The 16,149-nt window shown below is 45.6% G+C and overlaps 1 protein-coding gene across 5 annotated transcripts in view; it reads right to left on the bottom strand.

Moving 5' to 3' along the window:
- Positions 1-16,149, bottom strand: part of NWD2 (NACHT and WD repeat domain containing 2) — a 328,260-nt gene that overhangs the window by 167,980 nt on the left and 144,131 nt on the right. The window lies entirely within an intron of this gene.

The raw sequence follows: 16,149 nt of genomic DNA, 5'->3' as shown, positions 1-16,149 counted from the left end.
CCACATGCAAACATAACTTGTAGATTCTGGGTCCCGATGCAAAATCCTCAACAGGGCCCAATGTGCCAATTATAACACTGGTCTCATATGGGGAAGATGTGCTTTGGGCCCCCTTTGGCACCAGGGCCCCGATACAACTGCTACCTCTGCACCCCCTATAGCTATGACTCTGGCGCACACAGCCATTCTTATCACATTTATGCATGTGCTCATAAGCCCTGCTCACTACATACATCAGAAATACTACATACAGGCAGACATAAATTTATTACATATGCCCTCTCGCCACACAAATACATGCAAACCTGTCCATGATCAACCATTGTTCATGAATGCAGATGTGTCCACCCTTTATATTTGGACATAGATATATAAACTGTACCTAGGTAGACACATACACAAAGTAATGCCCCAATGGGTGTGAGCATGCTGTGGTACCAAACTCGGGAGCAAATTCTAATCTTAGCTGCTAGGAGGCATTAGGTCGTTACCCAAAGAATGGCCCTGTTGTGTGTAGCAGCTGTCCAGACGGATCAGGTAGCACCGGTTCTTAAAAATATCTGGCCTTTATATGTCAATTGAAAAGTTTGTGTTTGAGCTTTACCAAAATTGATTCACTGTATCTTGTTATAAGAAAATTGATTGGCTGTAATCCATAAAATTATAGATTTTTATTAAGGAAGTCATGTGATCACACCAGTGCCAACCGTCATCATCTGTTGTTAAGAATCACAAAATCTGATAATTTCAAAGACCAATAATGTGCATAAAATCCGTACTTTGACACAAATCTTTATATACATTAGACTTCAATCAACAATGTACAAAAAAAAGCACTGAAAAAAAGAAAAACTGACAAAAATATCTATACCTGAAGAGTATCCCAGTTTTAATTTTTTTTTTACCAAGTATGCATTTTGATGTCCCACCATAGCCAGATTTGTCGTATTTTTTTTCTACAGGGTGTTATGCAGTAAATAGCAGGGTGTGGACGACCAATAGTTAAACCATAACTGGCTCTCTGTCTAGCACACAGACTCTTTTGACAGTTCTCGTAGTATACCCTTCTAATATGTTTGTAGAGAACTGTGTAGGACGAATTTTTACTTTAACCAGCAATCTGCATATCACAGCTAACACAATTCCAGATATTGTGCCCAACAGCTTTATACTATATGCAGAGAAGCTTAGATATTAACTTCACTATGAATGATTAAATCAGCTAATGGGATTAAGTAATATGACTGTGTTCTTGAGGGAAGTCTTATAATAGACCAGCTATAATTTTTTTTTTACATTTTCAAAAATCATGTTTTCCTTCTAAGCTCAAGATTTGTAGAGGTCAGGATGAGCTGCAGCATGTACGCCTCTTAACAACCCCACCCTTCCCTACCCTGTCTTATTGATGTACGAGGCTCAGTGATGAAAACCAACCCCTGTACATCAGTCATGTAGAGTGTGAAGGAGGGAAGAGTCGTACATGCCGCAGCTCAGCCAGGCCTCCACGACTCTTGAGCTTGGAAGGAAAACATGCTTTTATAACCCTGGAAACAGCTATGAGACAGGTATTATTTCTTCTATCTCACTATGAGCTATATGTCCACTTTTGTATTTCTGAACATGGTATAGAGCAGATAGAGTCTCTTCAAAGGTGCTTCCAAAAAGAGTACATTACCATGGTAGAGATGAGCAAATTGAAGCTAACGAACCTGAATTTGTTAGAAATTTCATGAAATATTCGATTTGCAATGAATGCGAACATTGCCGCGATTCTATCGCGCAAATCACTTAATTAAACTACATTTACTGCGGTCCAGGCTCCAGGGCATCTAAAATGATGGATCCACATGTCAGTACACGGGACAAGGAACGCTAGGAAGGCGGGAAGGCAAGGCAGGATGACTCTGAATCACATGCAGGATGCAGCCTATCAGCAGCCAGTCACCCCTGTGATGTCAGAGCCCTATATATTCGGCAGCCATTTTGCGGCTCATCATATCATTCATTCTGGTGGACATAGAGCAGTGCTTTTTTCACTGAAAAGGATTTTTACTGCAGCCATTAACCTCCCAGTTACTTTCTTCAGCATAGTATTACAGAGAGGGGCAGATAGCTGTGCGTTGCCTCATACATTTCACCAAGCTGCCTCAACTTCATAAACCTAAGCAGAGGAGGCAGGAATAATTTTTCGGCGCAATTCTGTGTCTTTGTTCCACAACAAATCATCTGCTGGTTATACTAGGCTGTAGATGGTATAATACCCAGCAGTCCATTCCTAATAGTCTTTGACTCAGTGAAGCCATGTCCAAGAGACAACAATATGCGCCCACTCATCCAATGGCGCTGAAGCTGAATGTGCTCCTGTCTAAGTTGCTGTTGCTGCAGTCCCTCCCTTTTCAAGTGGTGGACTCTGCATCATTCAGAGAACTGATGGCTTGTGCCGAGCTGAGGCGGAGAGTCCCAAACTGTCATTTCTTTGCGAAGAAGGCAGTACTGCACAATTTTGTGAAAGAGAAAGGTGGGCCATTCCTTAGATTGTCGGTGTGTACCGAAGTGCATGGCAGCACCGACATCTGGATCTGCAACTATGGTTAGGGACAATACATGTTCTTTATGACTCACTGGGGGGAATGTGGTTCCTGCACAGCCACAACATCAACTTGGACAGGTCATGCCGCTTCCTCCTACACGCTCTAAGGCCGTTGATCCTGTGACAGTGTGCGACTCCACCTCCTCATTCTCCACCGTGTCCTCAGCCTCCATTGCCCAGACAAGTCTCTGTGGTCATTCAGCATACCATGCCAACGGAGTCACACAGTGGAGGAACTGCTAAAAGTAATTACCGTATATACTCGAGTATAAGCTGAGTTTTTCAGCACCATTTTTCATGCTGAAAACGTCCCCCTCTGCATATACTCGAGTGATGGGAAAAAAAAAATCGCATACTGGTGGGGGTGGTGAGGGGATGGGCTGGGCCGTCCATTGTTGCACATCGATGCTGCAAGGACCGTCCAGCTTCCAGTGGGGAGGGTGTGCCAGTCCGGGCTGTCCATCTTGACCAGGAGGCCCTCTTCTCCACACCGGGCCGGCCCCTAGTGACGCTGCATTGACGCCGCTGTGCAGGGAAGTCCGTGCACAGTAGACGTCCGTGACATCAGGGGCGTCCCTACGCGGCGGTGTCAATGCAGCGTTACTAGTCCGGGGCCATCCCACAGCGGAGAAGAGGGCCTCTCGGTCAAGATGGATGGCCCGAACCGGCTCACCCTCCCCACTGGAAGTCGGACGGTCCCTACAGCGACATTGGACGGCTGCTAGGGAAGAACCGACAGCTGCAACTGGGGAGGTGACTAGAGAACAAGAGAGGGGGGTCTGGATGATGACAGGGGGGTATGAGGGGGGTCTGGATAATGATAGGGGGGCAAGGGTATCTGTATGATGGGGGATGAGGGGGTCTGGATGATGACATGAGGGATGGGGGGGGGGTCTGGATGATGACAGTGGGAGTCGGGATGATGACAGAGGAGGGCGGGATGATGACGGGGGGGGGGATGATGTATTTCCCACCCTAGGATTATACTCGAGTCAATAGGTTTTCCTGGATTTTTAAGGTGAAATTAGGGGCCTCGGCTTATATTCGGGTTGGCTTATACTCGAGTATATACGGTAGTAAAGAAATTGGAGCATGGCTTACTCCACGAAAACTGGAAATGGGAACCATGGTGATCGACAACGGGACAAACATCTTGCATTCACTGTGACTGGGAAGGCTGAGCCATGCACCCTGCATGGCACACGTGTTCAATCTGGTTGTGAATAGTGTTGTGCACGAATATCGCAAATTCGTGAATATTGCGAATACATTCGCTATATATTGAAAATTATGAATTTTCAAATTTTTTCGCATATGCGCATATTCGCATATGTGAATATTCGCATATGCGCATATTCGCATATGTGAATATTCGCATATTCCTACTTTTCACTTGTGGGCCAATTAGAATGAAGCAAATACACTTGTCAGAGGTTATCAACAACATCCCTAGCAACCAATAGTAAAGTTGCCCACCCCCTCACTGTTTTCTTCCTCGAATACGCAAATATGCAAATATTCCCATATGCGAATATTCGCATATGCGAATGTAACATATATGCAAAATTTGCGAATATATTGGACGAATATTCGTCTATATATTCACGAAATATCACAAATTCAAATACAGTGACTCCCCGACCTACGATGGCCCCGACCCCCGACATACGATCGTTTCAACATACAAAGGCCTCTCAGAGGCAATCGCATGTTGAAGGCAGCATCAACATACGATGCTTTTGTATGTCGGGGCCATCGCATAAACGGCTATCCGGCAGCGAAGACTGCTTCACCTGCCACCGGATAGCCGTTTATGGTGCCCCGTGTGGTCCGGTGACGATCACTTACCTGTCCTTGGGGCTTCGCTGCGTCCTCTTCGGGATCCCCTGCATCGTCGGTGCTCTCCATCGTCGTCATCACGCTGTCCCGTCATCCAATGGGAGTGGCGTGTGTAGAGACGTGATGGCGGCGACGGAGAGCGAGGATGCCAGGGAAGCAGAGGCCTTGCGAGAGCGTCGGGGACACCCCGGGGACACAGCGACAGCGATGGAAGGCGACATCCAGGGCAGCGGTGACAAGCGGTGACGTGTACGGAGCGGTGGGGACTGGTGAGTACAACTTCCTATACCAGTGGTCTACAACCTGCAGACCTCCAGATGTTGCAAAACTACAACTCCCAGCATACCCAGACAGCCGTGCATGCTGGGTGTTGTAGTTTTGCAACATCTGGAGGTCCGCAGGTTGTAGACCACTGTCCTATACTTTACATTGCACGGATCCCTCAACATACGATGGTTTCAACAACGATGGTCCATTTGGAACGGATTACCATCGTATGTTGAGGGACCACTGTATGGGCAATGCCACTCTTGTGAAGCGCTTCACTATTTGTGAAGGGCTTGCTGAGGTGTTCCCCCCATTTACAAGACATTCTAACAATGGGAAGGAAACTTTGCTCGCACTTGAGCCATTGGTACACCGCAAAGCACACCCTCCTTGAGCTGCAGCATCAGAACTGTATCCCCCAACATAGTCTGATTTGTGACATTGTCACACGTTGGAATTCCACCCTCCATATGTTGGACTGACTATACGAACAGAGAAAAGCCATCACTGATTTCTTTATGATCCAAGCGGATAGGAGAACTCCCCTGCGTAACTTCAATGTAAACCAGTGGCAGCTCATACGTGACACCTGCCGTTTGCTCAGGCCCTTTGAGGAGGCCACATTATTAGTGAGTCGCCAGGATTACGGGATGAATTACGTCATTCCACTGCTTCATCTACTACAACACGTGTGGGAAACCATGGCTGGTCACGGCAATGGAGACGTAGCGCCTACATCTCACGTCCACATGAGCCCTGTGGGGGCTGAACTGGAGGAGGAAGGGGAGGAGCACAGTGAAGCACAGTTTAGGGTTCGCCAAATAGGTGGTTTTTCTAGTCATCTGACAGGAGAGGAGGAGCAGGAGCAGCCAGAGGAACTAGAGGGTTACGAGGAAGGCAAGAGAGAGGACCCAGACACACCGTGGCAGTATGCAGTGGAGATGGAGGCAGGGAGTCCCTTCGAGTCACTTGCACAAATATCACGATGCATGCTCAATTGCTTGCGTAGTGACAACCAAATTTTCACCATTAGGCAGCGGCATGACTTCTGGAACTCCACCTTATTGGACCCTCGTTACCGGCACAAAATGGGGGCCTTTTTCACACCCACTGAGAGGGAGGACAAACTGACCTACTACAAAGACATCCTAAGTAGTCAGTTGGCCGATGCCTATTGGCGACATCATCCATCCTCTCTCAGGTCTGACTCGGGGGCCCCCCTGCGCTCACCTTCCACTGCCATGCCTGCTAGGGAGGTGTGGGGTGGCAGGAGCAGTACCAGCTCCATCAGCAGCAGCCTGAGTCTACAGTCGCTGATGAGTAGCTTTCTTCACCCGCATAGTGAAGAAATTCATCAGCAGCAGGTAGCCCTGGAGCAGTACCTGAAACAGCAGGTGGTGGCATACCTTGACATCCCCATTCCAACACACCTTAAAGATCTGCTGGGCTTCTGGGCAGCCAAACTTGATTTGTGGCTGCAACTAGCAGAGTTTGCCCTGGAAAAGCTGTCCTGCCTGGCCAGTGTGTGCCATCAGAGAGGGTGTTTAGAGCGGCGAGGGCCATAGTCACCCCAAGGAGAACTCGTCTGTCCACGAAAAATGTGGAGAGACTGACCTTTGTGAAGATGAATCAGGCATGGATCAGCCAGGATTTCCACCCACCAATGCCTGATGCATCAGAGTAGATTGACCATGGTGCTACACCAACACTTCACAAATATGGATTGTGCAAAACAGATTTAAGGTGCTGCTCCACAGTTACAAACAATCCTCTGCATCAGACCTTTTTTCACCCACCTTCGTCACCGGGTACTGGTATTGCCACCCACTGCACCACTCTCTCACCGGGTCACTGACAGGACTCCTGATGCTGCTTCAGCCAACTCTAGACTGTACCATTCAGACACTATATGGTCTCCTCATTCTGCAGCATATGGTTTACAGATGCTTCAGCCACCTCCAGGCTGTGCAATTCAGCCAATATATGTCTTACTGATGCTCCAGCCACATCCAGGCTGTGCCATTCATCCAATATATGGTTTACTGATGCTTCAGCCAGCTCCAGTCTGTGTCATTCAGCAACTACATGGTATAATGATGCTGCTGGGACTAGGACATTACCTAAATATGTTTATGGTAGTACTAGGTACCATACATCTTGAATGGAAATTTAAAAATTCATCAATTAATCTTAGGGGTTGTGAAGCCCTCTTGTGTACTCATGCTGCTGCCAGCTCTGGTCTGTGTCATTCAGCAACTACATGGTTTAGTGATGCTGCTGGACCTAGGACATTACCTATATATATATATATATATATATATATATATATATATATGTAACACTAGGTACCATATATCTTCAATAGAAATGTCAAAATTCATCTTTTATTCTTTAAAGTTTGTGATGCCCTATTGTCTCCTCATTTGCCGCCAACTCCAGGCTGTGCCATGCAGCTACTATATGGTCTCCTCATGCTTCAGCCACCTCCAGACTGTGCCATTCAGCCACTATATGGTATCCTCATGCTTCAGCAAACTCCAGGCTGTGCTATTCAGACACCGTATGGTCTCCCCATGCTGCCACAAACTCCAGGCAGTCATTCAGCCACTATATGGTCTTCTCATGATTCAGCCACCTCCAGGCTGTGACACTCATCCAATATAGGTTAACTGATGCTTCAGCCACCTCCAGGCTGTGCCATTCAGCCACTATATGGTTTACTGATACTGCTGGGCCTGGGACATTACCTTAAATTCCAATTCCAGGCTGTGTCATTCTGCCAAATTCTGTTCTCCTCATGCTGCCAACACATCCAAGATGTGCCATTCAGCCACTATATGGTCTCTCTTCATGCTTACACCACCTCCAGGCTGTGAAATTCAGCCACTGTATGGTCTTCTCATGCTTCAGCCACCTCCAGGCTGTGAAATTCAGCCACTATAGGGTCTCCTTATGATTCAGCCACCTCCAAGCTGTGTTATTCAGCCAATACATGGTTTAATGATGCTGCTGGGCCTGGGCCTAAAAAATGTTATGGTAGCACTAGCTACCATAAATCTTTCATTTAAATTTCAAAATTCATCTTTAATATTAGGGATTATGAAGCCCTAGTATGTGCCCATGCTGCTACCAGCTCCAGGCTGTGTCATTCAGAAACTATATGGTTTAGTGATGCTGCTGGGCCTGGGACATTACCTTAAAAGGTTTATGGTAACACTAGCTCCCATACATCTTCAATTTAAATTTCAAAATTAATCTTTTAATCTTAGGGATTGTGAGGCCCTATTGTCTCCTACTTCTGCCAACTCCAAGCTCTGTCATTCAGTCACTATAGGGTCTCCTAATGCTGCCAACACCTCCTGTTGTGTCATTCAGCCAATATATGGTCTCCTCATGCTGCTAACACCTCCTGTTGTGTCATTCAGCCAATATATGGTCTCCTAATGCTGCCAACACCTCCTGTTGTGTCATTCAGCCAATATATGGTCTCCTCATGCTGCCAACACCTCCTGTTGTGTCATTCAGCCAATATATGGTCTCCTCATGCTGCTAACACCTCCTGTTGTGTCATTCAGCCAATATATGGTCTCCTCATGCTGCCAACACCTCCATGCTGTGTCATTAAGCCACTATATGGTCTCCTCATGCTGCCAACAACTTCACGATGTGTCATTCAGCCACTATATGGTCTCATCATACTGATGCCACCTCCAGGCTCTGTCATTGTGCAGCTCTGCGGCAGTGATTCTAATAGCAATGCCTGTAATCTGCATGTCATACTGAATAACAGTATTATTTCACTACCCCAGCACACTCCATATGCGTGTTATAACAAACCAAAGTGTTCTACACCCCTATTGAGGCTCTCTGTAGGCCAGAAATAGCTCTGTAGGCCAGAAATAGCTGTTAATTCAACCCAAAACAAATTCTTTCGGAAAATTCGGCGAATCGGCCAAATCAAATTTTTCAAACATTTGCGCATCTCTAATTAATGGTGTGGCAGATAGGCCCCCTTTACTCTTCAGTGAACCTGAACTGCAATAACTGACATAATCCATGGACACATGTAGTGTTATTTCTAGAAAAAAACAGCACTGGTGGTATGTGGCTTTACAGCTGAGCTGAGCTGCAACACTAGATATCACCCATGGACACTTGTGGTGTTATTTCTGGAAAAAAAGCCTTGGTGGTGGTATTGCAGCTCCGCTTTATGTCAATGATGTTGTGTTGCAGTACCAGATAGGTCCAATGCACAACTGTGTAATGTTTTGTCTTTTTGTAGAAATTGCTCCCTTCACAACAATTGAGCTGTGCTGCATTATTAGATTTGACTCACACTTGTGACATTACTTAAAGGGGTTATCCACCTCAAGGTGATTTTAGCACATACCTGGCAGCCTGTAATGGACATGCTTAGGAAGGATCTGTGCTTGTCTTGGGGCTAAATGGCTATGTTATGTGATTACCATAACACTGTGGATAGCTTTTTGTGAACTGGTATTTCCTTTTTGAGTTTTCTTCTTTTACCTACAAATCCCATAATTAAATTTTCCTCCCTCCCACACACCAGCCACCCCACCCATTGAAGCATAAATGAGCTGCATCCATTTAAAAGACATGTGGTTTTCATTCAGGGTGCCTACAGCTGTTGGATTAGTTGCAGATTGCAAGTTTTCACTCCACCCATTGAAGCTGACTAGTGAGTCAGGTCTCGGCCGCATTGTAACCTGGGAAAAATCTGAGACAACAGTAATTTTGTATGCTGTCAAAAAGAAATATTGGGGTGAAAATCACAGAAGAATTGTGAGAAAACCGTCACAAACAGGTACAGACACTATATTATGAACTACACTAACTTTACAGCCCCTGTAGCATTGTCAAATAAAAAAAAATCCTGGAATACCCCTTTAACCCCTTAAGGACGCAGGACGTAAATGTACGTCCTGGTGCGGTGGTACTTAACGCACCAGGACGTACATTTACGTCCTGTGCATAACCGCGGGCATCGGAGTGATGCCCGTGTCATGCGCGGCTGATCCCGGCTGCTGATCGCAGCCAGGGACCCGCCGGCAATGGCCGACGCCCGCGATCTCGCGGGCGTCTGCCATTAACCCCTCAGGTGCCGGGATCAATACAGATCCCGGCATCTGCGGCAGTGCGCGATTTGAATGAATGATCGGATCGCCCGCAGCGCTGCTGCGGGGATCCGATCATTCAGAACGCCGCACAGAGGTCCCCTCACCTGCCTCCGTCCGGCTCCCGACGTCTCCTGCTCTGGTCTGAGATCGAGCAGACCAGAGCAGAAGATCGCCGATAACACTGATCTGTTCTATGTCCTATACATAGAACAGATCAGTATTAGCAATCATGGTATTGCTATGAATAGTCCCCTATGGGGACTATTCAAGTGTAAAAAAAAATGTAAAAAAATGTAAAAGTAAAAGTAAAAAAAAAGTGAAAAATCCCCTCCCCCAATAAAAAGTAAAACGTCCGTTTTTTCCTATTTTACCCCCAAAAAGCGTAAAAAAATTAATTTTATAGACATATTTGGTATCGCCGCGTGCGTAAATGTCCGAAATATTAAAATAAAATGTTAATGATCCCGTACGGTTAAAGGCGTGAACGAAAAAAAAAAAAGTCCAAAATTGCTACTTTTTTAATACAAGTTTTTTATGTGCAAATGTAGAATCAAAAAAAAAAGTACAGATCATGGCGCAAAAAATGAGCCCCCATACCGCCGCTTATACGGAAAAATAAAAAAGTTAGAGGTCATCAAAATAAAGGGATTATAAACATACTAATTTGGTTAAAAAGTTTGTGATTTTTTTTTAGTGCAACAATAATAGAAAAGTATGTAATAATTGGTATCAATTTAATTGTATTGACCCTCAGAATAAAGAACACACGTCATTTTTACCATAAATTGTATGGCGTGAAAATGAAACCTTCCAAAATTAGCAAAATTGCGTTTTTCGTTTTAATTTTCCCCACAAAAATAGTGTTTTTTGGTTGCGCCATACATTTTATGATATAATGAGTTATGTCATTACAAAGGACAACTGGTCACGCAAAAAAAAAGCCCTCATACTAGTCTGTGGATGAAAATATAAAGTTATGATTTTTAGAAGGCGAGGAGGAAAAAATGAAAACGTAAAAATTAAATTGTCTGAGTCCTTAAGGCCAAAATGGGCTGAGTCCTTAAGGGGTTAAAGAGAAACCCTGGTGGTGTGTAGCATTGCAGCCAGGCTTTCTTTACATCAATGGTCCCTAGCTGAAAAAACAGGTACTATCGAAGGTCATAGTCTCAGTTATAGACAAAAATATAGTGTGGCAGTGTGGCAAGGAAAGGGTGTATTTCCCTTGCTATCTCTGCAGAATGCTCCACCTGTGGCCTGATTAATGAGGTATCAGGAAGGGAAAGTGTGTGTTTAAAAGGAAAAGAAACAGAATAGTTGGGGCTCTTCCTAGGAGACAGCTTGTGGGCTGTAGGGAAGAGACAGAGCCTGCTGAGGAGTACACAGCCCGAGCTATGAGGGGCTCAAAGAAAGTGATATGAAATGTGAGTAGAAGGTTGCAGGGGACATCTGTTTAACCGGCTAAGGGAAGCTCAGCGGTTGTTAGTCAGGACAAGCTGATCTGTTTAGTCAGTGACCAGACGGTCTAGGATTTTGTTTGTTCCTGCTTTTTTGTTTATTTCTTTCCCTGCAACCTGTCTAATAAAACTGGCAAGGTGCCAGATTTGCATTATAAGCGTTTGTTTGCTGGTTTTTTGAGAAGAAACGCATCCTGTGGCGTGGTCCAGGACGATCCCAGAGCTAATCCCCAAGACGGATCGTCACATTTTGGTGGAGGATGCGGGCAAACACGTTGCTATGAGCAACCAGTGGTAGAGTTGCAGTGAAGTTGTTGCCAAGAGAAAATAATCGTGCATGTTGCGAGTGGGTGCTCTTTCTCAAGTAAGGAGACAGGTGGACGGGCCACCTGCAGAGTGCAAATGAAGTTTTGAGACTGTGTATAAAGGCGTTACTAGGGGCAACGGAAAATTTTGTTGGCAAGCGGCTGACATTTCGGCAGAGGACTGTGCTGTGTTTGCAAGGTTTGAAGTGTTGCAAGATGGATGTCCTGATAAGTGCTTTGTTGCAGACAGCTGCAGCGCAGGAGGAAGCAAGCTTTGCAGAGTTTGAAAGGATTGCTATGCATGAGGCATGGCCCAAGACACACTGGGGAAACTTGGTATTTGGATTCATTGGAGGAGATGCCCAAAAAGTTAATTGTGAACTGGATCCAAAGATCTTATGGGACTATGAGAAAGTCAAGACAGAGATCCTGATTCAAGTGGGAGTAAGCCAAGCTGCAAGACTACAGTGTGCACTGCAGCCTAACAGTGATGCTGGGTTTAAGGTTGCAGAGCTACTTAAAGAGCAAGTGGAGCGATGTTCTGCAGCAGAGAAGCTGGTGAGAGGTGTCCAGCGCCAGCCCTTAACCGACTGGAAGGCAAGAGATTCTGGTAAGACTGTTCCAGGGGTTATGGGGGCCATGTTTAGAGACTATGAGACTGTACATAAAAATGATGGGACTGTGCATAAAAAAGCTGAGTCGGAGGGTGGTGTTTCCCTAGTTGACTGTGTGAACAGTGTTCAAGGTGGTACTAACCTATGTCCAGTTGCAAAATCATGTGAGGGTGGGGAACCCCTCATGAAGACTGATGAGACTGTTCACACTGTGCAGATCAGATTGAAAAAATCTGAACAGAAAATGTTGAATGCAGGACTGGGAGAAAATGTAACAAAACACACTTTGCCTGAGTTAGGTCCTAGTGCTATGAACTGTCCTGTAAATTTTGAACATGTGAAATCTGATAATGTTTTTGTTGAAAAACTTATGTTGACGTGTTCAGATGTAATGTGTACTGTTGCCACCTCTGACAGGACAAAAGAAAACCTGTGTGAGCTGGAAATAGAAGGTAAAAAGATGACGGTTTTGTTAGACCCTAGATGTGTAATAAGTCTGGTAAAGTCCAGCAGGAGAAAGCCAGACCCCGCTATAGTGTCTATGCAGGCTGGTATTTGGGGTTATAAAACGGTTAATGTCTGTATTTCTACTCCCTATGGTACTATAGGTCACAAGGTTGCAATAGAGCCCTCCTTGGAGTATGATGTAGTACTGGGGACGGATTTTCAATTTTTTCAGCAATTATGGGAAGACTGTCAGGTGACTAGAGCAGGTACACCTTATAGGCCCACAACACTTGACTTGCACCACACACTAGTGGAGAGTTACTCAGCAGAGGCTGAGGACGGGGAGTGTCAGCAGTCACTAGATGTAGGTCAGATAGGGGTCTGCCAGACTGCTGGGGGAGCTGAAGACCAGACCGCGAGTCAAGTCCAAGAGGATCCAGTGACTCAAGTGACAAGTGTGCCTCTGACTAAAACAGAATCTTCAGTGAAACCAGAAACGGATCAGGTACAGGAACATGGGTTCCATCCGCCAGCTGAAGATGAGCCCAAGGGGGGGCTAGAGTTGCGCGGTCATCTGGAAGAGGTGACTGGAAAAGAAGCTACAGAGATGTCTGTGGATAATGCAGAAGTACTGAAGAGAGTACATGTGGAGCTGGGTGCTGCGCTTACTGTCACAGACAGAGTCCTGAGTGAAGGAGATGTGATGTCTGGACCAGAGATGGATCGTGACCAGGAAGGTCGAACCACTGGACCAGATGTTATTGCAGACCCAGGAGCCCTAGACCGTTCTGCTGGGCAGCAGAGAGACAGTGTTGAAGTGAAAGAGAAGTCTGCCAGTGAGCAGAGAGACAGTCCAGAGAGACTGTCCAGGAACTACCCTGAAGCCCAAGTTGCCAAGACCCTTGAAAAGGGGGGGACTACTCCTAAAGGTGGAAAAGAGTCTGAACGAGTTGGCTTGAAGGAAGAGACAGGCCAAGCACAGGTGACTGTCAGAGGACAAGAGAATCTCACAAGGTCCAGCAGCGAGAGTATGGAGACCGCTGTAAGTAAGAGATCTCGGAAAAAACGCGCTGGTCTTGGTAAAAAAAGGGAGCAGATCCAGAACCTTGAAGAAACCTTACAGATGGTTTCTGCTAAATTGTCTCAAAAGGAAGAAGTAGTTCATCACCTGACAGAGGAGAAAGAAAAAACACTTGCAGACTTGAATAAAGAGCAGGAAGCGACGCTTCAGATGCAGAAAGATATGGAGCTTCACAAAAGTGAGTTTGCGGCTCTGCAGGAGGAACTGTCCCGCTCCCAGGGTCTTATGACCAGCAAGGAGAGAGAATTGGAGATTCTGGCCAAGCAGATCTCATTCAAGGATGAAGAAGTGAATGTCCTGTGTGGGGCATATCTGGCTCTACAAAGTGATAACAAGGCTAGGTTGGTAGCCATGGAAGAGCTGGAGAAGGAAAAGTGGTAATGGCTCATAAGGTGCAGAGCCTGGAGGCGCAGAACGAAACGCATATTAAGTCTCGCGCAGCTGCCTTGGATTCACTGGGTACTCAGCTCTCTGAACAAGAGGCTCAGCTAAAAGTCTATGAGCAGAAAGTGTCCAAGATGGCGCAACTGAATAAAGACAATGAGCAGATGAGAGAACAGCTGCTGTCCCTGGAGGACACTGTCAAAAATTTGACAGAATTGCTGGAAAGTGAGAAGAAGAACTCTGCTAAGCTCAAGAGTGAGCAGCAGAAATGTTTAAAGCTGGAAGGGGACATGAAGGTCCTAAAAGAAAGCTGTGACCAAGCTATAGTAGAACTGGCTAACGAGAGGTTAAAAATGTCTCAGATGGAAACTGAGGCCACAGCCGTCCGTGTAAAAGAAAAACTGCTTGTGGGGCAAAAGCTACTGGAGACAGGGATGCTTTCTCTAAAAAAGGCGGAGTCTGAACAATGGACGCAAGAAACAGTAGAGTCTGAAGACCATGAGAAGAAGCCATATGAAAGGTCCTCTGAAGCTGAGACTGAGGTGAAACCATATGGGAAGTCCTCTGAAGCTGCAGAGATATTGACATTGCATGGTGAAAATTCTGAGGCAGAGAAGTTCTCTGAGGTAGAAGTTAAACCAGAGATAACTGCAGAAGCTGCAAGTAAACTCAGTGACACATCTGAAGGTGCAGGTGAAAAACTGGCTAAAGGAGCCAAGAGTTCTCAGCCTAAAAATGAGCCTGTGAAAGTCGGTGTCCCTAAAGAAAGGGCTAATAAGAAAGCAGAGTCCTTAAAAAGAGGTCACTGTGATAGAAGACTGGGTCGTGGTGGAAACCCTGAGAGGCACTGGATTAGAAAACACTGGAAGAAAGTCCGCAGAAGTAGAATTTGGAGAAGAGTCCGTCTCAAGGAGAAGATGGACAGGTGCATTAAAGGGAAGCCTCCTGAAATTGTGGAGGATGACTTAGATGACCTGCAAATGGGTGATACAGGCTCGGTTGGCCACCAGCAAATTTCGTGCAATGGTCATACCAGTGACAGAAGAAGACAATGGCCTAGAGCATCTGCCTTGTCCGCACCTAGTGTCCAGAGCACTGCACAGACCAAGATGAAGAACCTGGTGTTGGAAAGGTGTGACATGAATGGAGCTTTTTACATGGAATTTGTCAAAGGTGACCAAAAGTCTTGTGCTTGGTGGCTGATGAAAGTGCGAATGAAAGAAGGGTGCAGATAAAATCTACTGATGAAGGAAGCAAAGTGCCTCAAAACCTGTTGGACGTAGTTGTTCAAGGAAAAGGAAAGGCAGTTGGACTCTGCCTTTTGAATACAAGTGCTCCTTCCCGGTGGTCTGAGCAGAGGGGGGGGGGATATGTGGCAGTGTGGCAAGGAAAGGGTGTATTTCCCTTGCTATCTCTGCAGAATGCTCCACCTGTGGCCTGATTAATGAGGTATCAGGAAGGGAAAGTGTGTGTTCAGGACGATCCCAGAGCTAATCCCCAAGACGGATCGTCACAATAGGTAAACCTCAATCATATGCAGAGAAAAAAAGGACTTGACTCAGCAACTAAACATATTCTCTAGAGGGCAGAACACTAGAATGCTCAGTATTACACAGCCACCTATGAACTGCAGGATTAGTGTAATTCATTATAATGGTTTTCAGCATCTCATATTTGTCTAAAATATTCAGACTTCTATAGTAAAAAAAAAAGTGAAATTTGAGTCAGAATTTTTATGTCAGTCATTCTTTTATACAGCATCCTTTCAACCTTCTAAAGGTGCAACAATCCACTTCAAGGGCTTAAAGGAGTACTCCACTGCCCCAGCGTTCGGAACATTTTGGGGCAGTGGAGTACTCCTTTAACTGAAGGTATCTAGTGGTTGACCTACAGCATTATCAAAGCACATTTCTATATCTACAAGGTGAATTTTATACATGGATGCTATTAAAATCAATATAAAATATGTAAATTAATCCACTTGTTTCCACCAAAACAACATATTTGCTTATGTGGAACATTCTGGAACC

This window comes from Hyla sarda, chromosome 1 (assembly GCF_029499605.1).
Source record: "Hyla sarda isolate aHylSar1 chromosome 1, aHylSar1.hap1, whole genome shotgun sequence".
In the NCBI taxonomy this organism is placed as follows: domain Eukaryota; kingdom Metazoa; phylum Chordata; class Amphibia; order Anura; family Hylidae; genus Hyla; species Hyla sarda.
This window is presented reverse-complemented; position numbering and strand designations above follow the sequence as displayed.